Consider the following 25,683-nt stretch of genomic DNA (forward strand, 5'->3'; position numbering starts at 1 on the left):
TAATGAAATGGGTTACATTCAGTCTTGTGATATTTTTGGTTTCCAATAAGTAGATTGTTAATTTTATGTAACCTCATTTTCTAATGCTCCATTCAAGAGATGTTTCCACTATGAAATGCAGAGCAAGGGGAAAGAGCACAAGTGATAGAGCGAGTGAGTGAGAAGGGGTGTTGAGGAAGGAGAGAATGAAACAAAGACAGAGTGAGTGAACGGCAGGTAGGCCTAGAAGAGGAGACTAGAAGTGAAGGCGACATACTTTTCCCTGCTTTTGACCTCCCACCCATCCCAAACCGACCACAAACGTACCATCTATGCAACGTTGGTATGCAGAAATTCACGCCTCAGCCAGTGAGGGTAAGTCCCAGGCCAGGGGCTAGAGAGCAAAAGACTGCATGTGCTCAGACGTTCCCTGCTAGGGACAGTTGATCTGAAACAAGGTCTGCTCTCTTGTATCCAGCAAGGATCTAGAAATCCTGCATGAATCTGCAAGACACAATGACAGCATACATTTGCATAATATGCCCCACCTTCTGCCTTCCTACTTCCTGTGCAGTAGTTGTTTGTGTAGAGAGAGAGGTCGCAGGCAAGGTAATTTTGTGAGTAGGATACAGGACCCTAAATAGCTGGTGAGAGGTATGAGGTATTCTAAAAGCATAAAAATTGTACACCTGTGAAATGAAATGCTTTCACATGTGATCTTCTGTGTTTATTGTCCTGTGCATAAAGTTGCACCTTGTGTTTGAAGGTTTAAATTATTTCAGGCTTGCATGGAGGCAGAAATTTCTGAGTGACTTTTATACATTTCTTAAGACTCTGCACTGTTAGGATGGCCGAGTGGTCTAAGGCGCTGTGTTTAGGCCGCAGTCTCCTCTGGAGGCGTGGGTTCGAATCCCACTTCTGACATGACTTTTGGAGATGTAATCTCCTTTTTCAGGTTAACATCTGATGGAAGTTGCATCTGTTGGTCTTCACCTGGGATGTGATTCCGTCCTCATCTAGTCAAGAGAGCTGGGGTTTCTCATATATTTCGGTTGTATAAAGTCTTGCTGACAAAGTGCAGTCCTTACTATATGAGCATAGGACCCATGTAAGAGCTCATCTGTAAGAGTCATGCTCTTGTATGCCCTGGCCAGACAGGCCATGCAAATATGGAAGAATGCCTAGCATCTGGTAGACAGTTGGACTCCAGCACACTTACGTCAATTTCCTCAGGGCTGTGATCAGGGGCTGCTTAGATTTGCGTATTCCACCCTATGTTGTGACATTGAAATTCCTTGTTGAATTTGCTTTAGCTAGCCAAGAGGTGGCTGTTGACTCAATTTCAAAGCAGCTTTGGGCCGTTCAAGTGGCTGGTTAATAGCACTTTCTCTTTGTACGCCTTAAAGGCATAAAGAGTTCTTCATAGGTACTGCTCTCTATGGATTGTTCAAAGATCTGTTGGAAGTACTTATAAAAGGATAAATAAATTGAGGGCATGCTTTTTCGGTACCCCACTTGCATGGCTGTCTGGCCTGTGGAAGGTTCTATAAATGCAAGTCAGGATGGCCGAGTGGTCTAAGGCGCTGCGTTCAGATTGCAGTCTCTTCTGGAGGCGTGGGTTCAAATCCCACTTCTGACAATTGTATGTTTACTCTACTTTTTTCTTGAGAGAGAAAAAATCAGATCATTTCCCTCACATGGGCTTATAAGGTTGTCTACTTGGAAAAGTGCAGTGAGTTTTTTTCTTGCTCTAGCCACTCATGACCTAAGATGTGTGCTTTTTTTGGTTCACAATATCTTTCCCTCTCTGTAGATGATCAAGCAACATGTGGTCAGGATGGCCGAGTGGTCTAAGGCACTGCGTTAAGGCCGCAGTCTCTCCTGGAGACGTGGGTTAGAATCCCACTTCTGACAAAACTTTAAGTCCATTTTGTCTCTGAGTTCTTTTAGAATCTCAGCTAAAAATTGGCAGTGCATATAATATCTGAATAAGTAACAAACTTCAGTTTCAACTGCAAATGAATTTGCCCAATTCTGTCTTCAAGCTCGTATAATATTCTTCTACCACTCGTGGTGTTTTATGTGTTTTTTGGGGGGTGCTTAAAAAGTCCCTTTTATTAATGAAATGGGTTACATTCAGTCTTGTGATATTTTTGGTTTCCAATAAGTAGATTGTTAATTTTATGTAACCTCATTTTCTAATGCTCCATTCAAGAGATGTTTCCACTATGAAATGCAGAGCAAGGGGAAAGAGCACAAGTGATAGAGCTAGTGAGTGAGAAGGGGTGTTGAGGATGGAGAGAATGAAACAAAGACAGAGTGAATGAACGGCAGGTAGGCCTAGAAGAGGAGACTAGAAGTGAAGGCGACATACTTTTCCCTGCTTTTGACCTCCCACCCATCCCAAACCGACCACAAACGTACCATCTATGCAACGTTGGTATGCAGAAATTCACGCCTCAGCCAGTGAGGGTGAGTCCCAGGCCAGGGGCTAGAGAGCAAAAGACTGCATGTGCTCAGACGTTCCCTGCTAGGGACATTTGATCTGAAACAAGGTCTGCACTCTTGTATCCAGCAAGGATCTAGAAATCCTGCATGAATCTGCAAGGCACAATGACAGCATACATTTGCATAATATGCCCCACCTTCTGCCTTCCTACTTCCTGTGCAGTAGTTGTTTGTGTAGAGAGAGAGGTCGCAGGCAAGGTAATTTTGTGAGTAGGATACAGGACCATAAATAGCTGGTAAGAGGTATGAGGTATTCTAAAAGCATAAAAATTGTACACCTGTGAAATGAAATGCTTTCACATGTGATCTTCTGTGTTTATTGACCCGTGCATAAAGTTGCACCTTGTGTTTGAAGGTTTAAATTATTTCAGGCTTGCACGGAGGCAGAAATTTATGAGTGACTTTTATACATTTCTTAAGACTCTGCACTGTCAGGATGGCCGAGTGGTCTAAGGAGCTGTGTTTAGGCCGCAGTCTCCTCTGGAGGCGTGGGTTCAAATCCCACTTCTGACATGACTTTTGGAGATGTAATCTCCTTTTTCAGGTTAACATCTGAAGGAAGTTGCATCTGTTGGTCTTCACCTGGGATGTGATTCCGTCCTCATCTAGTCAAGAGAGCTGGGGTTACTCATATATTTCGGTTGTATAAAGTCTTGCTGACAAAGTGCAGTCCTTACTATATGAGCATAGGACCCATGTAAGAGCTCATCTGGAAGAGTCATGCTCTTGTATGCCCTGGCCAGACAGGCCATGCAAATATGGAAGAATGCCTAGCATCTGGTAGACAGTTGGACTCCAGCACACTTACGGCAATTTCCTCAGGGCTGTGATCAGGGGCTGCTTAGATTTGCGTATTCCACCCTATGTTGTGACATTGAAATTCCTTGTTGAATTTGCTTTAGCTAGCCAAGAGGTGGCTGTTGACTTAATTTCAAAGCAGCTTTGGGCCTTTCAAGTGGCTGGTTAATAGCACTTTCTCTTTGTACGCCTTAAAGGTCTAAAGAGTTCTTCATAGGTACTGCTCTCTATGGATTGTTCAAAGATTTGTTGGAAGTACTTATAATAGGATAAATAAATTGAGGGCATGCCTTTTCGGTACCCCACTTGCATGGCTGTCTGGCCTGTGGAAGGTTCTACAAATGCAAGTCAGGATGGCCGAGTGGTCTAAGGCACTGTGTTCAGGTCGCAGTCTCTTCTGGAGGCGTGGGTTCAAATCCCACTTCTCACAATTGTGTGTTTACTCTACTTTTTTCTTGAGAGAGAAAAAATAAGATCATTTCCCTCACATGGGCTTATATGGTTGTCTACTTGGAAAAGTGCAGTGAGTTTTTTTCTTGCTCTAGCCACTCATGACCTAAGATGTGTGCTTTTTTTGGTTCACAATATCTTTCCCTCTCAGTAGATGATCAAGCAACATGTGGTCAGGATGGCCGAGTGGTCTAAGGCGCTGCGTTAAGGCCGCAGTCTCTCCTGGAGGCGTGGGTTCGAATCCCACTTCTGACAAAACTTTAAGTCCATTTTGTCTCTGAGTTCTTTTAGAATCTCAGCTAAAAATTGGCAGTGCATATAATATCTGAATAAGTAACAAACTTCAGTTTCAACTGCAAATTAATTTGCCCAATTCTGTCTTCAAGCTCGTATAATATTCTTCTAGCACTCGTGGTGTTTTATGTGTTTTTTGGGGGGTGCTTAAAAAGTCTCTTTTATTAATGAAATGGGTTACATTCAGTCTTGTGATATTTTTGGTTTCCAATAAGTAGATTGTTAATTTTATGTAACCTCATTTTCTAACGCTCCATTCAAGAGATGTTTCCACTATGAAATGCAGAGCAAGGGGAAAGAGCACAAGTGATAGAGCGAGTGAGTAAGAAGGGGTGTTGAGGAAGGAGAGAATAAAACAAAGACAGAGTGAGTGAACGGCAGGTATGCCTAGAAGAGGAGACTAGAAGTGAAGGCGACATACTTTTCCCTGCTTTTGACCTCCCACCCATCCCAAACCGACCACAAACGTACCATCTATGCAACGTTGGTATGCAGAAATTCACGCCTCAGCCAGTGAGGGTGAGTCCCAGGCCAGGGGCTAGAGAGCAAAAGACTGCATGTGCTCAGACGTTCCCTGCTAGGGACAGTTGATCTGAAACAAGGTCTGCACTCTTGTATCCAGCAAGGATCTAGAAATCCTGCATGAATCTGCAAGGCACAATGACAGCATACATTTGCATAATATGCCCCACCTTCTGCCTTCCTACTTCCTGTGCAGTAGTTGTTTGTGTAGAGAGAGAGGTCGCAGGCAAGGTAATTTTGTGAGTCGGATACAGGACCCTAAAAAGCTGGTGAGAGGTATGAGGTATTCTAAAAGCATAAAAATTGTACACCTGTGAAATGAAATGCTTTCACATGTGATCTTCTGTGTTTATTGTCCTGTGCATAAAGTTGCACCTTGTGTTTGAAGGTTTAAATTATTTCAGGCTTGCATGGAGGCAGAAGATTCTGAGTGACTTTTATACATTTCTTAAGACTGTGCACTGTCAGGATGGCCGAGTGGTCTAAGGCGCTGTTTTTAGGCTGCAGTCTCCTCTGGAGGCGTGGGTTCGAATCCCACTTCTGACATGACTTTTGGAGATGTAATCTCCTTTTTCAGGTTAACATCTGATGGAAGTTGCATCTGTTGGTCTTCACCTGGGATGTGATTCCGTCCTCATCTAGTCAAGAGAGCTGGGGTTTCTCATATATTTCGGTTGTATAAAGTCTTGCTGACAAAGTGCAGTCCTTACTATATGAGCATAGGACCCATGTAAGAGCTCATCTGTAAGAGTCATGCTCTTGTATGCCCTGGCCAGACAGGCCATGCAAATATGGAAGAATGCCTAGCATCTGGTAGACAGTTGGACTCCAGCACACTTACGTCAATTTCCTCAGGGCTGTGATCAGGGGCTGCTTAGATTTGCGTATTCCACCCTATGTTGTGACATTGAAATTCCTTGTTGAATTTGCTTTAGCTAGCCAAGAGGTGGCTGTTGACTCAATTTCAAAGCAGCTTTGGGCCGTTCAAGTGGCTGGTTAATAGCACTTTCTCTTTGTACGCCTTAAAGGCATAAAGAGTTCTTCATAGGTACTGCTCTCTATGGATTGTTCAAAGATCTGTTGGAAGTACTTATAAAAGGATAAATAAATTGAGGGCATGCTTTTTCGGTACCCCACTTGCATGGCTGTCTGGCCTGTGGAAGGTTCTATAAATGCAAGTCAGGATGGCCGAGTGGTCTAAGGCGCTGCGTTCAGATTGCAGTCTCTTCTGGAGGCGTGGGTTCAAATCCCACTTCTGACAATTGTATGTTTACTCTACTTTTTTCTTGAGAGAGAAAAAATCAGATCATTTCCCTCACATGGGCTTATAAGGTTGTCTACTTGGAAAAGTGCAGTGAGTTTTTTTCTTGCTCTAGCCACTCATGACCTAAGATGTGTGCTTTTTTTGGTTCACAATATCTTTCCCTCTCTGTAGATGATCAAGCAACATGCGGTCAGGATGGCCGAGTGGTCTAAGGCACTGCGTTAAGGCCGCAGTCTCTCCTGGAGACGTGGGTTAGAATCCCACTTCTGACAAAACTTTAAGTCCATTTTGTCTCTGAGTTCTTTTAGAATCTCAGCTAAAAATTGGCAGTGCATATAATATCTGAATAAGTAACAAACTTCAGTTTCAACTGCAAATGAATTTGCCCAATTCTGTCTTCAAGCTCGTATAATATTCTTCTACCACTCGTGGTGTTTTATGTGTTTTTTGGGGGGTGCTTAAAAAGTCCCTTTTATTAATGAAATGGGTTACATTCAGTCTTGTGATATTTTTGGTTTCCAATAAGTAGATTGTTAATTTTATGTAACCTCATTTTCTAATGCTCCATTCAAGAGATGTTTCCACTATGAAATGCAGAGCAAGGGGAAAGAGCACAAGTGATAGAGCTAGTGAGTGAGAAGGGGTGTTGAGGATGGAGAGAATGAAACAAAGACAGAGTGAATGAACGGCAGGTAGGCCTAGAAGAGGAGACTAGAAGTGAAGGCGACATACTTTTCCCTGCTTTTGACCTCCCACCCATCCCAAACCGACCACAAACGTACCATCTATGCAACGTTGGTATGCAGAAATTCACGCCTCAGCCAGTGAGGGTGAGTCCCAGGCCAGGGGCTAGAGAGCAAAAGACTGCATGTGCTCAGACGTTCCCTGCTAGGGACATTTGATCTGAAACAAGGTCTGCACTCTTGTATCCAGCAAGGATCTAGAAATCCTGCATGAATCTGCAAGGCACAATGACAGCATACATTTGCATAATATGCCCCACCTTCTGCCTTCCTACTTCCTGTGCAGTAGTTGTTTGTGTAGAGAGAGAGGTCGCAGGCAAGGTAATTTTGTGAGTAGGATACAGGACCATAAATAGCTGGTGAGAGGTATGAGGTATTCTAAAAGCATAAAAATTGTACACCTGTGAAATGAAATGCTTTCACATGTGATCTTCTGTGTTTATTGACCCGTGCATAAAGTTGCACCTTGTGTTTGAAGGTTTAAATTATTTCAGGCTTGCAGGGAGGCAGAAATTTATGAGTGACTTTTATACATTTCTTAAGACTCTGCACTGTCAGGATGGCCGAGTGGTCTAAGGAGCTGTGTTTAGGCTGCAGTCTCCTCTGGAGGCGTGGGTTCAAATCCCACTTCTGACATGACTTTTGGAGATGTAATCTCCTTTTTCAGGTTAACATCTGAAGGAAGTTGCATCTGTTGGTCTTCACCTGGGATGTGATTCCGTCCTCATCTAGTCAAGCGAGCTGGGGTTACTCATATATTTCGGTTGTATAAAGTCTTGCTGACAAAGTGCAGTCCTTACTATATGAGCATAGGACCCATGTAAGAGCTCATCTGGAAGAGTCATGCTCTTGTATGCCCTGGCCAGACAGGCCATGCAAATATGGAAGAATGCCTAGCATCTGGTAGACAGTTGGACTCCAGCACACTTACGGCAATTTCCTCAGGGCTGTGATCAGGGGCTGCTTAGATTTGCGTATTCCACCCTATGTTGTGACATTGAAATTCCTTGTTGAATTTGCTTTAGCTAGCCAAGAGGTGGCTGTTGACTTAATTTCAAAGCAGCTTTGGGCCTTTCAAGTGGCTGGTTAATAGCACTTTCTCTTTGTACGCCTTAAAGGTCTAAAGAGTTCTTCATAGGTACTGCTCTCTATGGATTGTTCAAAGATCTGTTGGAAGTACTTATAATAGGATAAATAAATTGAGGGCATGCCTTTTCGGTACCCCACTTGCATGGCTGTCTGGCCTGTGGAAGGTTCTACAAATGCAAGTCAGGATGGCCGAGTGGTCTAAGGCACTGTGTTCAGGTCGCAGTCTCTTCTGGAGGCGTGGGTTCAAATCCCACTTCTCACAATTGTGTGTTTACTCTACTTTTTTCTTGAGAGAGAAAAAATAAGATCATTTCCCTCACATGGGCTTATATGGTTGTCTACTTGGAAAAGTGCAGTGAGTTTTTTTCTTGCTCTAGCCACTCATGACCTAAGATGTGTGCTTTTTTTGGTTCACAATATCTTTCCCTCTCAGTAGATGATCAAGCAACATGTGGTCAGGATGGCCGAGTGGTCTAAGGCGCTGCGTTAAGGCCGCAGTCTCTCCTGGAGGCGTGGGTTCGAATCCCACTTCTGACAAAACTTTAAGTCCATTTTGTCTCTGAGTTCTTTTAGAATCTCAGCTAAAAATTGGCAGTGCATATAATATCTGAATAAGTAACAAACTTCAGTTTCAACTGCAAATTAATTTGCCCAATTCTGTCTTCAAGCTCGTATAATATTCTTCTAGCACTCGTGGTGTTTTATGTGTTTTTTGGGGGGGGGCTTAAAAAGTCCCTTTTATTAATGAAATGGGTTACATTCAGTCTTGTGATATTTTTGGTTTCCAATAAGTAGATTGTTAATTTTATGTAACCTCATTTTCTAATGCTCCATTCAAGAGATGTTTCCACTATGAAATGCAGAGCAAGGGGAAAGAGCACAAGTGATAGAGCGAGTGAGTGAGAAGGGGTGTTGAGGAAGGAGAGAATGAAACAAAGACAGAGTGAGTGAACGGCAGGTATGCCTAGAAGAGGAGACTAGAAGTGAAGGCGACATACTTTTCCCTGCTTTTGACCTCCCACCCATCCCAAACCGACCACAAACGTACCATCTATGCAACGTTGGTATGCAGAAATTCACGCCTCAGCCAGTGAGGGTGAGTCCCAGGCCAGGGGCTAGAGAGCAAAAGACTGCATGTGCTCAGACGTTCCCTGCTAGGGACAGTTGATCTGAAACAAGGTCTGCTCTCTTGTATCCAGCAAGGATCTAGAAATCCTGCATGAATCTGCAAGGCACAATGACAGCATACATTTGCATAATATGCCCCACCTTCTGCCTTCCTACTTCCTGTGCAGTAGTTGTTTGTGTAGAGAGAGAGGTCGCAGGCAAGGTAATTTTGTGAGTCGGATACAGGACCCTAAAAAGCTGGTGAGAGGTATGAGGTATTCTAAAAGCATAAAAATTGTACACCTGTGAAATGAAATGCTTTCACATGTGATCTTCTGTGTTTATTGTCCTGTGCATAAAGTTGCACCTTGTGTTTGAAGGTTTAAATTATTTCAGGCTTGCATGGAGGCAGAAATTTCTGAGTGACTTTTATACATTTCTTAAGACTCTGCACTGTCAGGATGGCCGAGTGGTCTAAGGCGCTGTGTTTAGGCCGCAGTCTCCTCTGGAGGCGTGGGTGCGAATCCCACTTCTGACATGACTTTTGGAGATGTAATCTCCTTTTTCAGGTTAACATCTGATGGAAGTTGCATCTGTTGGTCTTCACCTGGGATGTGATTCCGTCCTCATCTAGTCAAGAGAGCTGGGGTTTCTCATATATTTCGGTTGTATAAAGTCTTGCTGACAAAGTGCAGTCCTTACTATATGAGCATAGGACCCATGTAAGAGCTCATCTGGAAGAGTCATGCTCTTGTATGCCCTGGCCAGACAGGCCATGCAAATATGGAAGAATGCCTAGCATCTGGTAGACAGTTGGACTCCAGCACACTTACGGCAATTTCCTCAGGGCTGTGATCAGGGGCTGCTTAGATTTGCGTATTCCACCCTATGTTGTGACATTGAAATTCCTTGTTGAATTTGCTTTAGCTAGCCAAGAGGTGGCTGTTGACTCAATTTCAAAGCAGCTTTGGGCCGTTCAAGTGGCTGGTTAATAGCACTTTCTCTTTGTACGCCTTAAAGGCATAAAGAGTTCTTCATAGGTACTGCTCTCTATGGATTGTTCAAAGATCTGTTGGAAGTACTTATAATAGGATAAATAAATTGAGGGCATGCTTTTTCGGTACCCCACTTGCATGGCTGTCTGGCCTGTGGAAGGTTCTATAAATGCAAGTCACGATGGCCGATTGGTCTAAGGCGCTGCGTTCAGGTCGCAGTCTCTTCTGGAGGCGTGGGTTCAAATGCCACTTCTGACAATTGTGTGTTTACTCTACTTTTTTCTTGAGAGAGAAAAAATCAGATCATTTCCCTCACATGGGCTTATATGGTTGTCTACTTGGAAAAGTGCAGTGAGTTTTTTTCCTGCTCTAGCCACTCATGACCTAAGATGTGTGCTTTTTTTGGTTCACAATATCTTTCCCTCTCTGTAGATGATCAAGCAACATGTGGTCAGGATGGCCGAGTGGTCTAAGGCGCTGCGTTAAGGCCGCAGTCTCTCCTGGAGACGTGGGTTTGAATCCCACTTCTGACAAAACTTTAAGTCCATTTTGTCTCTGAGTTCTTTTAGAATCTCAGCTAAAAATTGGCAGTGCATATAATATCTGAATAAGTAACAAACTTCAGTTTCAACTGCAAATTAATTTGCCCAATTCTGTCTTCAAGCTCGTATAATATTCTTCTAGCACTCGTGCTGTTTTATGTGTTTTTTGGGGGGTGCTTAAAAAGTCCCTTTTATTAATGAAATGGGTTACATTCAGTCTTGTGATATTTTTGGTTTCCAATAAGTAGATTGTTAATTTTATGTAACCTCATTTTCTAATGCTCCATTCAAGAGATGTTTCCACTATGAAATGCAGAGCAAGGGGAAAGAGCACAAGTGATAGAGCGAGTGAGTGAGAAGGGGTGTTGAGGATGGAGAGAATGAAACAAAGACAGAGTGAGTGAACGGCAGGTAGGCCTAGAAGAGGAGACTAGAAGTGAAGGCGACATACTTTTCCCTGCTTTTGACCTCCCACCCATCCCAAACCGACCACAAACGTACCATCTATGCAACGTTGGTATGCAGAAATTCACGCCTCAGCCAGTGAGGGGGAGTCCCAGGCCAGGGGCTAGAGTGCAAAAGACTGCATGTGCTCAGACGTTCCCTGCTAGGGACATTTGATCTGAAACAAGGTCTGCACTCTTGTATCCAGCAAGGATCTAGAAATCCTGCATGAATCTGCAAGGCACAATGACAGCATACATTTGCATAATATGCCCCACCTTCTGCCTTCCTACTTCCTGTGCAGTAGTTGTTTGTGTAGAGAGAGAGGTCGCAGGCAAGGTAATTTTGTGAGTAGGATACAGGACCCTAAATAGCTGGTGAGAGGTATGAGGTATTCTAAAAGCATAAAAATTGTACACCTGTGAAATGAAATACTTTCACATGTGATCTTCTGTGTTTATTGACCTGTGCATAAAGTTGCACCTTGTGTTTGAAGGTTTAAATTATTTCAGGCTTGCATGGAGGCAGAAATTTCTGAGTGACTTTTATACATTTCTTAAGACTCTGCACTGTCAGGATGGCCGAGTGGTCTAAGGAGCTGTGTGTAGGCCGCAGGCTCCTCTGGAGGCGTGGGTTCAAATCCCACTTCTGACATGACTTTTGGAGATGTAATCTCCTTTTTCAGGTTAACATCTGATGGAAGTTGCATCTGTTGGTCTTCACCTGGGATGTGATTCCGTCCTCATCTAGTCAAGAGAGCTAGGGTTTCTCATATATTTCGGTTGTATAAAGTCTTGCTGACAAAGTGCAGTCCTTACTATATGAGCATAGGACCCATGTAAGAGCTCATCTGGAAGAGTCATGCTCTTGTATGCCCTGGCCAGACAGGCCAAACAAATATGGAAGAATGCCTAGCATCTGGTAGACAGTTGGACTCCAGCACACTTACGGCAATTTCCTCAGGGCTGTGATCAGGGGCTGCTTAGATTTGCGTATTCCACCCTATGTTGTGACATTGAAATTCCTTGTTGAATTTGCTTTAGCTAGCCAAGAGGTGGCTGTTGACTCAATTTCAAAGCAGCTTTGGGCCTTCCAAGTGGCTGGTTAATAGCACTTTCTCTTTGTACGCCTTAAAGGTCTAAAGAGTTCTTCATAGGTACTGCTCTCTATGGATTGTTCAAAGATCTGTTGGAAGTACTTATAATAGGATAAATAAATTGAGGGCATACCTTTTCGGTACCCCACTTGCATGGCTGTCTGGCCTGTGGAAGGTTCCCCAAATGCAAGTCCGGATGGCCGAGTGGTCTAAGGCGCTGCGTTCAGGTTGCAGTCTCTTCTGGAGGCGTGGGTTCAAATCCCACTTCTGACAATTGTGTGTTTACTCTACTTTTTTCTTGAGAGAGAAAAAATCTGATCATTTCCCTCACATGGGCTTATATGGTTGTCTACTTGGAAAAGTGCAGTGTGTTCTTTTCTTGCTCTAGCCACTCATGACCTAAGATGTGTGCTTTTTTTGGTTCACAATATCTTTCCCTCTCTGTAGATTATCAAGCAACATGTGGTCAGGATGGCCGAGTGGTCTAAGGCGCTGCGTTAAGGCTGCAGTCTCTCCTGGAGGCGTGGGTTCGAATCCCACTTCTGACAACACTTTAAGTCCATTTTGTCTCTGAGTTCTTTTAGAATCTCAGCTAAAAATTGGCAGTGCATATAATATCTGAATAAGTAACAAACTTCAGTTTCAACTGCAAATTAATTTGCCCAATTCTGTCTTCAAGCTCGTATAATATTCTTCTAGCACTCGTGGTGTTTTATGTGTTTTTTGGGGGGTGCTTAAAAAGTCCCTTTTATTAATGAAATGGGTTACATTCAGTCTTGTGATATTTTTGGTTTCCAATAAGTAGATTGTTAATTTTATGTAACCTCATTTTCTAATGCTCCATTCAAGAGATATTTCCACTATGAAATGCAGAGCAAGGGGAAAGAGCACAAGTGATAGAGCGAGTGAGTGAGAAGGGGTGTTGAGGAAGGAGAGAATGAAACAAAGACAGAGTGAGTGAACGGCAGGTAGGCCTAGAAGAGGAGACTAGAAGTGAAGGCGACATACTTTTCCATGCTTTTGACCTCCCACCCATCCCAAACCGACCACAAACGTACTATCTATGCAACGTTGGTATGCAGAAATTCACGCCTCAGCCAGTGAGGGTAAGTCCCAGGCCAGGGGCTAGAGAGCAAAAGACTGCATGTGCTCAGACGTTCCCTGCTAGGGACAGTTGATCTGAAACAAGGTCTGCTCTCTTGTATCCAGCAAGGATCTAGAAATCCTGCATGAATCTGCAAGGCACAATGACAGCATACATTTGCATAATATGCCCCACCTTCTGCCTTCCTACTTCCTGTGCAGTAGTTGTTTGTGTAGAGAGAGAGGTCGCAGGCAAGGTAATTTTGTGAGTATAATACAGGACCCTAAATAGCTGGTGAGAGGTATGAGGTATTCTAAAAGCATAAAAATTGTACACCTGTGAAATGAAATGCTTTCACATGTGATCTTCTGTGTTTATTGACCTGTGCATAAAGTTGCACCTTGTGTTTGAAGGTTTAAATTATTTCAGGCTTGCATGGAGGCAGAAATTTCTGAGTGACTTTTATACATTTCTTAAGACTCTGCACTGTCAGGATGGCTGAGTGGTCTAAGGCGCTGTGTTTAGGCCGCAGTCTCCTCTGGAGGCGCGGGTTCAAATCCAACTTCTGACGTGACTTTTGGAGATGTAATCTCCTTTTTCAGGTTAACATCTGATGGAAGTTGCATCTGTTGGTCTTCACCTGGGATGTGAGTCCGTCCTCATCTAGTCAAGAGAGCTGGGGTTTCTCATATATTTCGGTTGTATAAAGTCTTGCTGACAAAGTGCAGTCCTTACTATATGAGCATAGGACCCATGTAAGAGCTCATCTGGAAGAGTCATGCTCTTGTATGCCCTGGCCAGACAGGCCATGCAAATATGGAAGAATGCCTAGCATCTGGTAGACAGTTGGACTCCAGCACACTTACGGAAATTTCCTCAGGGCTGTGATCAGGGGCTGCTTAGATTTGCGTATTCCACCCTATGTTGTGACATTGAAATTCCTTGTTGAATTTGCTTTAGCTAGCCAAGAGGTGGCTGTTGACTCAATTTCAAAGCAGCTTTGGGCCTTTCAAGTGGCTGGTTAATAGCACTTTCTCTTTGTACGCCTTAAAGGTCTTAAGAGTTCTTCATAGGTACTGCTCTCTATGGATTGTTCAAAGATCTGTTGGAAGTACTTACAATAGGATAAATAAATTGAGGGCATGCCTTTTCGGTACCCCACTTGCATGGCTGTCTGGCCTGTGGAAGTTTCTACAAATGCAGGTCAGGATGGCCGAGTGGTCTAAGGCGCTGCGTTCAGGTCGCAGTTTCTTCTGGAGGCGTGGGTTCAAATCCCACTTCTGACAATTGTGTGTTTACTCTACTTTTTTCTTGAGAGAGAAAAAATCAGATCATTTCCCTCACATGGGCTTATATGGTTGTCTACTTGGAAAAGTGCAGTGAGTTTTTTTCTTGCTCTAGCCACTCATGACCTAAGTTGTGTGCTTTTTTTGGTTCACAATATCTTTCCCTCTCTGTAGATGATCAAGCAAATGTGGTCAGGATGGCTGAGTGGTCCAAGGCGCTGCGTTAAGGCCGCAGTCTCTCCTGGAGGCGTGGGTTCGAATCCCACTTCTGACAAAACTTTAAGTCCATTTTGTCTCTGAGTTCTTTTAGAATCTCAGCTAAAAATTGGCAGTGCATATAATATCTGAATAAGTAACAAACTTCAGTTTCAACTGCAAATTAATTTGCCCAATTCTGTCTTCAAGCTCGTATAATATTCTTCTAGCACTCGTGGTGTTTTATGTGTTTTTTGGGGGGTGCTTAAAAAGTCCCTTTTATTAATGAAATGGGTTACATTCAGTCTTGTGATATTTTTGGTTTCCAATAAGTAGATTGTTAATTTTATGTAACCTCATTTTCTAATGCTCCATTCAAGAGATGTTTCCACTATGAAATGCAGAGCAAGGGGAAAGAGCACAAGTGATAGAGCGAGTGAGTGAGAAGGGGTGTTGAGGAAGGAGAGAATGAAACAAAGACAGAGTGAGTGAACGGCAGGTAGGCCTAGAAGAGGAGACTAGAAGTGAAGGCGACATACTTTTCCCTGCTTTTGACCTCCCACCCATCCCAAACCGACCACAAACGTACCATCTATGCAACGTTGGTATGCAAAAATTCACGCCTCAGCCAGTGAGGGTAAGTACCAGGCCAGGGGCTAGAGAGCAAAAGACTGCATGTGCTCAGACGTTCCCTGCTAGGGACAGTTGATCTGAAACAAGGTCTGCTCTCTTGTATCCAGCAAGGATCTAGAAATCCTGCATGAATCTGCAAGGCACAATGACAGCATACATTTGCATAATATGCCCCACCTTCTGCCTTCCTACTTCCTGTGCAGTAGTTGTTGGTGTAGAGAGAGAGGTCAATCAATCAATCAATCAAAGACATTTATAGAGCGCACTACCTACCCGTAGGGTCTCGAGGCGCTTTTTGGGGAGGGGGGGGGGGGGTTCCGCTACTGCTCGCAGGCAAGGTAATTTTGTGAGTAGGATACAGGACCCTAAATAGCTGGTGAGAGGTATGAGGTATTCTAAAAGCATAAAAATTGTACACCTGTGAAATGAAATGCTTTCACATGTGATCTTCTGTGTTTATTGTCCTGTGCATAAAGTTGCACCTTGTGTTTGAAGGTTTAAATTATTTCAGGCTTGCATGGAGGCAGAAATTTCTGAGTGACTTTTATACATTTCTTAAGACTCTGCACTGTCAGGATGGCCGAGTGGTCTAAAGCGCTGTGTTTAGGCTGCAGTTTCCTCTGGAGGCGTGGGTTCGAATCCCACTTCTGACATGACTCTTGGAGATGTAATCTCCTTTTTCAGGTTAACATCTGATGGAAGTTGCATCTGTTGGTCTTCACCTGGGATGTGATTCCGTCCTCATCTAGTCAAGAGAGCTGGGGTTTCTCATATATGTCGGTTGTATAAAGTCTTGCTGACAAAGTGCAGTCCTTACTATATGAGCATAGGACCCATGTAAGAGCTCATCTGGAAGGGTCATGCTCTTGTATGCCCTGGCCAGACAGGCCATGCAAATATGGAAGAATGCCTAGCATCTGGTAGACAGTTGGACTCCAGCACACTTACGGCAATTTCCTCGGGGCTGTGATCAGGGGCTGCTTAGATTTGCGTATTCCACCCTATGTTGTGACATTGAAATTCCTTGTTGAATTTGCTTTAGCTAGCCAAGAGGTGGCTGTTGACTCAATTTCAAAGCAGCTTTGGGCCTTTCAAATGGCTGGTTAATAGCACTTTCTCTTTGTACGCCTTAAAGGTCTAAAGAGTTCTTCATAGGTACTGCTCTCTATGGATTGTTCAAAGATCTGTTGGAAGTACTTATAATAGGATAAATAAAATGAGGGCATGCCTTTTCGGTACCCCACTTGCATGGCTGTCTGGCCTGTGGAAGGTTCCACAAATACTAGTCAGGATGGCCGAGTGGTCTAAGGCGCTGCGTTCAGGTCGCAGTCTTTTCTGGAGGCGTGGGTTCAAATCCCACTTCAGACAATTGTGTGTTTACTCTACTTTTTTCTTGGGAGAGAAAAAATCAGATCATTTCCCTCACATGGGCTTATATGGTTGTCTACTTGGAAAAGTGCAGTGAGTTTTTTTCTTGCTCTAGCCACTCATGACCTAAGATGTGTGCTTTTTTTGGTTCACAATATCTTTCCCTCTCTGTAGATGATCAAGCAACGTGTGGTCAGGATGGCTGAGTGGTCTAAGGCGCTGCGTTAAGGCCGCAGTCTCTCCTGGAGGCGTGGGTTCGAATCCCACTTCTGACAAAACTTTAAGTCCATTTTGTCTCTGAGTTCTTTTAGAATCTCAGCTAAAAATTGGCAGTGCATATAATATCTGAATAAGTAACAAACTTCAGTTTCAACTGCAAATTAATTTGCCCAATTCTGTCTTCAAGCTCGTATAATATTCTTCTAGCACTCGTGGTGTTTTATGTGTTTTTTGGGGGGTGCTTAAAAAGTCCCTTTTATTAATGAAATGGGTTACATTCAGTCTTGTGATATTTTTGGTTTCCAATAAGTAGATTGTTAATTTTATGTAACCTCATTTTCTAATGCTCCATTCAAGAGATGTTTCCACTATGAAATGCAGAGCAAGGGGAAAGAGCACAAGTGATAGAGCGAGTGAGTGAGAAGGGGTGTTGAGGAAGGAGAGAATGAAACAAAGACAGAGTGAGTGAACGGCAGGTAGGCCTAGAAGAGGAGACTAGAAGTGAAGGCGACATACTTTTTTCTGCTTTTGACCTCCCACCCATCCCAAACCGACCACAAACGTACCATCTATGCAACGTTGGTATGCAGAAATTCACGCCTCAGCCAGTGAGGGTAAGTACCAGGCCAGGGGCTAGAGAGCAAAAGACTGCATGTGCTCAGACGTTCCCTGCTAGGGACAGTTGATCTGAAACAAGGTCTGCTCTCTTGTATCCAGCAAGGATCTAGAAATCCTGCATGAATCTGCAAGGCACAATGACAGCATACATTTGCATAATATGCCCCACCTTCTGCCTTCCTACTTCCTGTGCAGTAGTTGTTTGTGTAGAGAGAGAGGTCAATCAATCAATCAATCAAAGACATTTATAGAGCGCACTACCTACCCGTAGGGTCTCGAGGCGCTTTTTGGGGAGGGGGGGGGGGTTCCGCTACTGCTCGCAGGCAAGGTAAATTTGTGAGTAGGATACAGGACCCTAAATAGCTGGTGAGAGGTATGAGGTATTCTAAAAGCATAAAAATTGTACACCTGTGAAATGAAATGCTTTCACATGTGATCTTCTGTGTTTATTGTCCTGTGCATAAAGTTGCACCTTGTGTTTGAAGGTTTAAATTATTTCAGGCTTGCATGGAGGCAGAAATTTCTGAGTGACTTTTATACATTTCTTAAGACTCTGCACTGTCAGGATGGCCGAGTGGTGTAAGGCGCTGTGTTTAGGCTGCAGTCTCCTCTGGAGGCGTGGGTTCGAATCCCACTTCTGACGTGACTTTTGGAGATGTAATCTCCTTTTTCAGGTTAACATCTGATGGAAGTTGCATCTGTTGGTCTTCACCTGGGATGTGATTCCGTCCTCATCTAGTCAAGAGAGCTGGGGTTTCTCATATATTTCGGTTGTATAAAGTCTTGCTGACAAAGTGCAGTCCTTACTATATGAGCATAGGACCCATGTAAGAGCTCATCTGGAAGAGTCATGCTCTTGTAAGCCCTGGCCAGACAGGCCATGCAAATATGGAAGAATGCCTAGCATCTGGTAGACAGTTGGACTCCTGCACACTTACGGCAATTTCCTCAGGGCTGTGATCAGGGGCTGCTTAGATTTGCGTATTCCACCCTATGTTGTGACATTGAAATTCCTTGTTGAATTTGCTTTAGCTAGCCAAGAGGTGGCTGTTGACTCAATTTCAAAGCAGCTTTGGGCCGTTCAAGTGGCTGGTTAATAGCACTTTCTCTTTGTACGCCTTAAAGGTCTAAAGAGTTCTTCATAGGTACTGCTCTCTATGGATTGTTCAAAGATCTGTTGGAAGTACTTATAATAGGATAAATAAATTGAGGGCATGCCTTTTCGGTACCCCACTTGCATGGCTGTCTGGCCTGTGGAAGGTTCCACAAATGCAAGTCAGGATGGCCGAGTGGTCTAAGGCGCTGCGTTCAGGTCGCAGTCTCTTCTGGAGGCGTGGGTTCAAATCCCACTTCTGACAATTGTTTGTTTACTCTACTTTTTTCTTGAGAGAGAAAAAATCTGATCATTTCCCTCACATGGGCTTATATGGTTGTCTACTTGGAAAAGTGCAGTGAGTTTTTTTCTTGCTCTAGCCACTCATGACCTAAGATGTGTGCTTTTTTTGTTTCACAATATCTTTCCCTCTCTGTAGATGATCAAGCAACATGTGATCAGGATGGCCGAGTGGTCTAAGGCGCTGCGTTAAGGCCGCAGTCTCTCCTGGAGGCGTGGGTTCGAATCCCACTTCTGACAAAACTTTAAGTCAATTTTGTCTCTGAGCTCTTTTAGAATCTCAGCTAAAAATTGGCAGTGCATATAATATCTGAATAAGTAACAAACTTCAGTTTCAACTGCAAATTAATTTGCCCAATTCTGTCTTCAAGCTCGTATAATATTCTTCTAGCACTCGTGGTGTTTTATGTGTTTTTTGGGGGGTGCTTAAAAAGTCCCTTTTATTAATGAAATGGGTTACATTCAGTCTTGTGATATTTTTGGTTTCCAATAAGTAGATTGTTAATTTTATGTAACCTCATTTTCTAATGCTCCATTCAAGAGATGTTTCCACTATGAAATGCAGAGCAAGGGGAAAGAGCACAAGTGATAGAGCGAGTGAGTGAGAAGGGGTGTTGAGGAAGGAGAGAATGAAACAAAGACAGAGTGAGTGAACGGCAGGTAGGCCTAGAAGAGGAGACTAGAAGTGAAGGCGACATACTTTTCTCTGCTTTTGACCTCCCACCCATCCCAAACCGACCACAAACGTACCATCTATGCAACGTTGGTATGCAGAAATTCACGCCTCAGCCAGTGAGGGTAAGTACCAGGCCAGGGGCTAGAGAGCAAAAGACTGCATGTGCTCAGACGTTCCCTGCTAGGGACAGTTGATCTGAAACAAGGTCTGCTCTCTTGTATCCAGCAAGGATCTAGAAATCCTGCATGAATCTGCAAGGCACAATGACAGCATACATTTGCATAATATGCCCCACCTTCTGCCTTCCTACTTCCTGTGCAGTAGTTGTTTGTGTAGAGAGAGAGGTCAATCAATCAATCAATCAAAGACATTTATAGAGCGCACTACCTACCCGTAGGGTCTCGAGGCGCTTTTTGGGGAGGGGGGGGGGGGGGGGTTCCGCTACTGCTCGCAGGCAAGGTAAATTTGTGAGTAGGATACAGGACCCTAAATAGCTGGTGAGAGGTATGAGGTATTCTAAAAGCATAAAAATTGTACACCTGTGAAATGAAATGCTTTCACATGTGATCTTCTGTGTTTATTGTCCTGTGCATAAAGTTGCACCTTGTGTTTGAAGGTTTAAATTATTTCAGGCTTGCATGGAGGCAGAAATTTCTGAGTGACTTTTATACATTTCTTAAGACTCTGCACTGTCAGGATGGCCGAGTGGTGTAAGGCGCTGTGTTTAGGCTGCAGTCTCCTCTGGAGGCGTGGGTTCGAATCCCACTTCTGACGTGACTTTTGGAGATGTAATCTCCTTTTTCAGGTTAACATCTGATGGAAGTTGCATCTGTTGGTCTTCACCTGGGATGTGATTCCGTCCTCATCTAGTCAAGAGAGCTGGGGTTTCTCATATATTTCGGTTGTATAAAGTCTTGCTGACAAAGTGCAGTCCTTACTATATGAGCATAGGACCCATGTAAGAGCTCATCTGGAAGAGTCATGCTCTTGTAAGCCCTGGCCAGACAGGCCATGCAAATATGGAAGAATGCCTAGCATCTGGTAGACAGTTGGACTCCTGCACACTTACGGCAATTTCCTCAGGGCAGTGATCAGGGGCTGCTTAGATTTGCGTATTCCACCCTATGTTGTGACATTGAAATTCCTTGTTGAATTTGCTTTAGCTAGCCAAGAGGTGGCTGTTGACTCAATTTCAAAGCAGCTTTGGGCCGTTCAAGTGGCTGGTTAATAGCACTTTCTCTTTGTACGCCTTAAAGGTCTAAAGAGTTCTTCATAGGTACTGCTCTCTATGGATTGTTCAAAGATCTGTTGGAAGTACTTATAATAGGATAAATAAATTGAGGGCATGCCTTTTCGGTACCCCACTTGCATGGCTGTCTGGCCTGTGGAAGGTTCCACAAATGCAAGTCAGGATGGCTGAGTGGTCTAAGGCGCTGCGTTCAGGTCGCAGTCTCTTCTGGAGGCGTGGGTTCAAATCCCACTTCTGACAATTGTGTGTTTACTCTACTTTTTTCTTGAGAGAGAAAAAATCTGATCATTTCCCTCACATGGGCTTATATGGTTGTCTACTTGGAAAAGTGCAGTGAGTTTTTTTCTTGCTCTAGCCACTCATGACCTAAGATGTGTGCTTTTTTTGTTTCACAATATCTTTCCCTCTCTGTAGATGATCAAGCAACATGTGATCAGGATGGCCGAGTGGTCTAAGGCGCTGCGTTAAGGCCGCAGTCTCTCCTGGAGGCGTGGGTTCGAATCCCACTTCTGACAAAACTTTAAGTCAATTTTGTCTCTGAGCTCTTTTAGAATCTCAGCTAAAAATTGGCAGTGCATATAATATCTGAATAAGTAACAAACTTCAGTTTCAACTGCAAATTAATTTGCCCAATTCTGTCTTCAAGCTCGTATAATATTCTTCTAGCACTCGTGGTGTTTTATGTGTTTTTTGGGGGGTGCTTAAAAAGTCCCTTTTATTAATGAAATGGGTTACATTCAGTCTTGTGATATTTTTGGTTTCCAATAAGTAGATTGTTAATTTTATGTAACCTCATTTTCTAATGCTCCATTCAAGAGATGTTTCCACTATGAAATGCAGAGCAAGGGGAAAGAGCACAAGTGATAGAGCGAGTGAGTGAGAAGGGGTGTTGAGGAAGGAGAGAATGAAACAAAGACAGAGTGAGTGAACGGCAGGTAGGCCTAGAAGAGGAGACTAGAAGTGAAGGCGACATACTTTTCCCTGCTTTTGACCTCCCACCCATCCCAAACCGACCACAAACGTACCATCTATGCAACGTTGGTATGCAGAAATTCACGCCTCAGCCAGTGAGGGTGAGTCCCAGGCCAGGGGCTAGAGAGCAAAAGACTGCATGTGCTCAGACGTTCCCTGCTAGGGACAGTTGATCTGAAACAAGGTGTGCTCTCTTGTATCCAGCAAGGATCTAGAAATCCTGCAGGAATCTGCAAGGCACAATGACAGCATACATTTGCATAATATGCCCCACCTTCTGCCTTCCTACTTCCTGTGCAGTAGTTGTTTGTGTAGAGAGAGAGGTCGCAGGCAAGGTAATTTTGTGAGTAGGATACAGGACCCTAAATAGCTGGTGAGAGGTATGAGGTATTCTAAAAGCATAAAAATTGTACACCTGTGAAATGAAATGCTTTCACATGTGATCTTCTGTGTTTATTGGCCTGTGCATAAAGTTGCACCTTGTGTTTGAAGGTTTAAATTATTTCAGGCTTGCATGGAGGCAGAAATTTCTGAGTGACTTTTATACATTTCTTACGACTCTGCACTGTCAGGATGGCCGAGTGGTCTAAGGCGCTGTGTTTAGACCGCAGTCTCCTCTGGAGGCGTGGGTTTGAATCCCACTTCTGACATGACTTTTGGAGATATAATCTCCTTTTTCAGGTTAACATCTGATGGAAGTTGCATCCGTTGGTCTTCACCTGTGATGTGATTCCGTCCTCATCTAGTCAAGAGAGCTGGGGTTTCTCATATATTTCGGTTGTATAAAGTCTTGCTGACAAAGTGCAGTCCTTACTATGTGAGCATAGGACCCATGTAAGAGCTCATCTGGAAGAGTCATGCTCTTGTATGCCCTGGCCAGACAGGCCATGCAAATATGGAAGAATGCCTAGCATCTGGTAGACAGTTGGACTCCAGCACACTTACGGCAATTTCCTCAGGGCTGTGATCAGGGGCTGCTTAGATTTGCGTATTCCACCCTATGTTGTGACATTGAAATTCCTTGTTGAATTTGCTTTAGCTAGCCAAGAGGTGGCTGTTGACTCAATTTCAAAGCAGCTTTGGGCCGTTTAAGTGGCTGGTTAATAGCACTTTCTCTTTGTACGCCTTAACGGTCTAAAGAGTTCTTCATAGGTACTGCTCTCTATGGATTGTTCAAAGATCTGTTGGAAGTACTTATAATAGGATAAATAAATTGAGGGCATGCCTTTTCGGTACCCCACTTGCATGGCTGTCTGGCCTGTGGAAGGTTCCACAAATGCAAGTCAGGATGGCCGAGTGGTCTAAGGCGCTGCGTTAAGGTAGCAGTCTCTTCTGGAGGTGTGGTTTCAAATCCCACTTCTGACAATTGTGTGTTTACTCTACTTTTTTCTTGAGAGAGAAAAAATCAGATCATTTCCCTCACATGGGCTTATATGGTTGTCTAATTGGAAAAGTGCAGTGAGTTTTTTTCTTGCTCTAGCCACTCATGACCTAAGATGTGTGCTTTTTTTGGTTCACAATATCTTTCCCTCTCTGTAGATGATCATGCAACATGTGGTCAGGATGGCCGAGTGTTCTAAGGTGCTGTGTTAAGGACGCTGTCTCTCTTGGAGGTGTGGGTTCGAATCCCACTTCTGACAAAACTTTAAGTCCATTTTGTCTCTGAGTTCTTTTAGAATCTCAGCTAAAAATTGGCAGTGCATATAATATCTGAATAAGTAACAAACTTCAGTTTCAACTGCAAATTAATTTGCCCAATTCTGTCTTCAAGCTCGTATAATATTATTCTAGCACTCGTGGTGTTTTATGTGTTTTTTGGGGGGTGCTTAAAAAGTCCCTTTTATTAATGAAATGGGTTACATTCAGTATTGTGATATTTTTGGTTTCCAATAAGTAGATTGTTAATTTTATGTAACCTCATTTTCTAATGCTCCATTTAAGAGATGTTTCCACTATGAAATGCAGAGCAAGGGGAAAGAGCACAAGTGATAGAGCAAGTGAGTGAGAAGGGGTGTTGAGGAAGGAAAGAATGATAAAGACAGAGTGAGTGAACGGCAGGTAGGCCTAGAAGAGGAGACTAGAAGTGAAGGCGACATACTTTTCCCTGCTTTTGACCTCCCACCCATCCCAAACCGACCACAAACGTACCATCTATGCAACGTTGGTATGCAGAAATTCACACCTCAGCCAGTGAGGGTGAGTCCCAGGCCAGGGGCTAGAGAGCAAAAGACTGCATGTGCTCAGACGTTCCCTGCTAGGGACAGTTGATCTGAAACAAGGTCTGCTCTCTTGTATCCAGCAAGGATCTAGAAATCCTGCATGAATCTGCAAGGCACAATGACAGCATACATTTGCATAATATGCCCCACCTTCTGCCTTCCTACTTCCTGTGCAGTAGTTGTTTGTGTAGAGAAAGAGGTCACAGGCAAGGTAATTTTGTGAGTAGGATACAGGACCCTAAATAACCGGTGAGAGGTATGAGGTATTCTAAAAGCATAAAAATTGTACACCTGTGAAATGAAATGCTTTCACATGTGATCTTCTGTGTTTATTGTCCTGTGCATAAAGTTGCACCTTGTGTTTGAAGGTTTAAATTATTTCAGGCTTGCATGGAGGCAGAAATTTCTGAGTGACTTTTATACATTTCTTAAGACTCTGCACTGTCAGGATGGCCGAGTGGTCTAAGGCGCTGTGTTTAGGCCGCCGTCTCCTCTGGAGGTGTGGGTTCGAATCCCACTTCTGACATGACTTTTGGAGATATAACCTCCTTTTTGAGGTTAACATCTGATGGAAGTTGCATCTGTTGGTCTTCACCTGGGATGTGATTCCGTCCTCATCTAGTCAAGAGAGCTGGGGTTTCTCATATATTTCGGTTGTATAAAGTCTTGCTGACAAAGTGTAGTCCTTACTATATGAGCATAGGACCCATGTAAGAGCTCATCTGGAAGAGTCATGCTCTTGTATGCCCTGGCCAGACAGGCCATGCAAATATGGAAGAATGCCTAGCATCTGGTAGACAGTTGGACTCCAGCTCACTTACGGCAATTTCCTCAGGGCTGTGATCAGGGGCTGCTTAGATTTGCGTATTCCACCCTATGTTGTGACATTGAAATTCTTTGTTGAATTTGCTTTAGCTAGCCAAGAGGTGGCTGTTGACTCAATTTCAAAGCAGCTTTGGGCCGTTCAAATGGCTGGTTAATAGCACTTTCTCTTTGTACGACTTAAAGGTCTAAAGAGTTCTTCATAGGTACTGCTCTCTATGGATTGTTCAAAGATCTGTTGGAAGTACTTATAATAGGATAAATAAATTGAGGGCGTGCCTTTTCGGTACCCCACTTGCATGGCTGTCTGGCCTGTGGAAAGTTCCCCAAATGCAAGTCAGGATGGCTGAGTGGTCTAAGGCGCTGGGGTCAGGTCGCAGTCTCTTCTGGAGGCGTGGGTTCAAATCCCACTTCTGACAATTGTGTGTTTACTCTACTTTTTTTTCGAGAGAGAAAAAATCAGATCATTTCCCTCACATGGGCTTATATGGTTGTCTACTTGGAAAAGTGCAGTGAGTTTTTTTCTTGCTCTAGCCACTCATGACCTAAGATGTGTTCTTTTTTCGGTTCACAATATCTTTCCCTCTCTGTAGATGATCAAGCAACATGTGGTCAGGATGGCCGAGTGGTCTAAGGCGCTGCGTTAAGGCCGCAGTCTCTCCTGGAGGCGTGGGTTCGAATCCCACTTCTGACAAAACTTTAAGTCCATTTTATCTCTGAGTTCTTTTAGAATCTCAGCTAAAAATTGGCAGTGCATATAATATCTGAATAAGTAACAAACTTCAGTTTCAACTGCAAATTAATTTGCCCAATTCTGTCTTCAAGCTGGTATAATAGTCTTCTAGCACTCGTGGTGTTTTATGTGTTTTTTGGGGGGTGCTTAAAAAGTCCCTTTTATTAATGAAATGGGTTACATTCAGTCTTGTGATATATTTGGTTTCCAATAAGTAGATTGTTAATTTTATGTTACCTCATTTTCTAATGCTCCATTCAAGAGATGTTTCCACTATGAAATGCAGAGCAAGGGGAAAGAGCACAAGTGATAGAGCGAGTGAGTGAGAAGGGGTGTTGAGGAAGGAGAGAATGAAACAAAGACAGAGTGAGTGAACGGCAGGTAG

The 25,683-nt window shown here is 43.6% G+C and overlaps 20 non-coding genes across 20 annotated transcripts; all 20 read left to right on the forward strand.

Annotated features, from left to right (window-relative positions):
- Window positions 1-820: 820 nt before the first annotated feature.
- TRNAL-UAG (transfer RNA leucine (anticodon UAG)) lies at window positions 821-903 on the forward strand. Its single transcript has one exon. It is a non-coding gene; the product is annotated as a tRNA-Leu (tRNA).
- Window positions 904-1,535: 632 nt separating this feature from the next.
- On the forward strand, window positions 1,536-1,618 carry TRNAL-CAG (transfer RNA leucine (anticodon CAG)). The gene has a single exon. It is a non-coding gene; the product is annotated as a tRNA-Leu (tRNA).
- Window positions 1,619-3,907: 2,289 nt separating this feature from the next.
- Window positions 3,908-3,990, forward strand: TRNAL-AAG (transfer RNA leucine (anticodon AAG)). Its single transcript has one exon. It is a non-coding gene; the product is annotated as a tRNA-Leu (tRNA).
- Window positions 3,991-5,014: 1,024 nt separating this feature from the next.
- Window positions 5,015-5,097, forward strand: TRNAL-UAG (transfer RNA leucine (anticodon UAG)). Its single transcript has one exon. It is a non-coding gene; the product is annotated as a tRNA-Leu (tRNA).
- Window positions 5,098-5,729: 632 nt separating this feature from the next.
- On the forward strand, window positions 5,730-5,812 carry TRNAL-CAG (transfer RNA leucine (anticodon CAG)). The gene has a single exon. It is a non-coding gene; the product is annotated as a tRNA-Leu (tRNA).
- A 2,289-nt stretch (window positions 5,813-8,101) lies between these two features.
- On the forward strand, window positions 8,102-8,184 carry TRNAL-AAG (transfer RNA leucine (anticodon AAG)). The gene has a single exon. It is a non-coding gene; the product is annotated as a tRNA-Leu (tRNA).
- Window positions 8,185-10,199: 2,015 nt separating this feature from the next.
- On the forward strand, window positions 10,200-10,282 carry TRNAL-AAG (transfer RNA leucine (anticodon AAG)). The gene has a single exon. It is a non-coding gene; the product is annotated as a tRNA-Leu (tRNA).
- A 2,014-nt stretch (window positions 10,283-12,296) lies between these two features.
- Window positions 12,297-12,379, forward strand: TRNAL-AAG (transfer RNA leucine (anticodon AAG)). The gene has a single exon. It is a non-coding gene; the product is annotated as a tRNA-Leu (tRNA).
- A 1,739-nt stretch (window positions 12,380-14,118) lies between these two features.
- Window positions 14,119-14,201, forward strand: TRNAL-CAG (transfer RNA leucine (anticodon CAG)). The gene has a single exon. It is a non-coding gene; the product is annotated as a tRNA-Leu (tRNA).
- Window positions 14,202-14,392: 191 nt separating this feature from the next.
- On the forward strand, window positions 14,393-14,475 carry TRNAL-AAG (transfer RNA leucine (anticodon AAG)). Its single transcript has one exon. It is a non-coding gene; the product is annotated as a tRNA-Leu (tRNA).
- A 2,114-nt stretch (window positions 14,476-16,589) lies between these two features.
- Window positions 16,590-16,672, forward strand: TRNAL-AAG (transfer RNA leucine (anticodon AAG)). The gene has a single exon. It is a non-coding gene; the product is annotated as a tRNA-Leu (tRNA).
- Window positions 16,673-17,794: 1,122 nt separating this feature from the next.
- Window positions 17,795-17,877, forward strand: TRNAL-UAG (transfer RNA leucine (anticodon UAG)). Its single transcript has one exon. It is a non-coding gene; the product is annotated as a tRNA-Leu (tRNA).
- Window positions 17,878-18,509: 632 nt separating this feature from the next.
- TRNAL-CAG (transfer RNA leucine (anticodon CAG)) lies at window positions 18,510-18,592 on the forward strand. Its single transcript has one exon. It is a non-coding gene; the product is annotated as a tRNA-Leu (tRNA).
- Window positions 18,593-18,784: 192 nt separating this feature from the next.
- TRNAL-AAG (transfer RNA leucine (anticodon AAG)) lies at window positions 18,785-18,867 on the forward strand. The gene has a single exon. It is a non-coding gene; the product is annotated as a tRNA-Leu (tRNA).
- Window positions 18,868-19,994: 1,127 nt separating this feature from the next.
- TRNAL-UAG (transfer RNA leucine (anticodon UAG)) lies at window positions 19,995-20,077 on the forward strand. The gene has a single exon. It is a non-coding gene; the product is annotated as a tRNA-Leu (tRNA).
- A 632-nt stretch (window positions 20,078-20,709) lies between these two features.
- TRNAL-CAG (transfer RNA leucine (anticodon CAG)) lies at window positions 20,710-20,792 on the forward strand. The gene has a single exon. It is a non-coding gene; the product is annotated as a tRNA-Leu (tRNA).
- Window positions 20,793-20,984: 192 nt separating this feature from the next.
- TRNAL-AAG (transfer RNA leucine (anticodon AAG)) lies at window positions 20,985-21,067 on the forward strand. Its single transcript has one exon. It is a non-coding gene; the product is annotated as a tRNA-Leu (tRNA).
- Window positions 21,068-22,091: 1,024 nt separating this feature from the next.
- TRNAL-UAG (transfer RNA leucine (anticodon UAG)) lies at window positions 22,092-22,174 on the forward strand. Its single transcript has one exon. It is a non-coding gene; the product is annotated as a tRNA-Leu (tRNA).
- A 2,012-nt stretch (window positions 22,175-24,186) lies between these two features.
- TRNAL-UAG (transfer RNA leucine (anticodon UAG)) lies at window positions 24,187-24,269 on the forward strand. The gene has a single exon. It is a non-coding gene; the product is annotated as a tRNA-Leu (tRNA).
- Window positions 24,270-25,176: 907 nt separating this feature from the next.
- TRNAL-AAG (transfer RNA leucine (anticodon AAG)) lies at window positions 25,177-25,259 on the forward strand. Its single transcript has one exon. It is a non-coding gene; the product is annotated as a tRNA-Leu (tRNA).
- The last annotated feature ends 424 nt before the right edge of the window (window positions 25,260-25,683 follow it).

This window comes from Lissotriton vulgaris, chromosome 8, assembly GCF_964263255.1.
Source record: "Lissotriton vulgaris chromosome 8, aLisVul1.2, whole genome shotgun sequence".
Classification (NCBI taxonomy): domain Eukaryota; kingdom Metazoa; phylum Chordata; class Amphibia; order Caudata; family Salamandridae; genus Lissotriton; species Lissotriton vulgaris.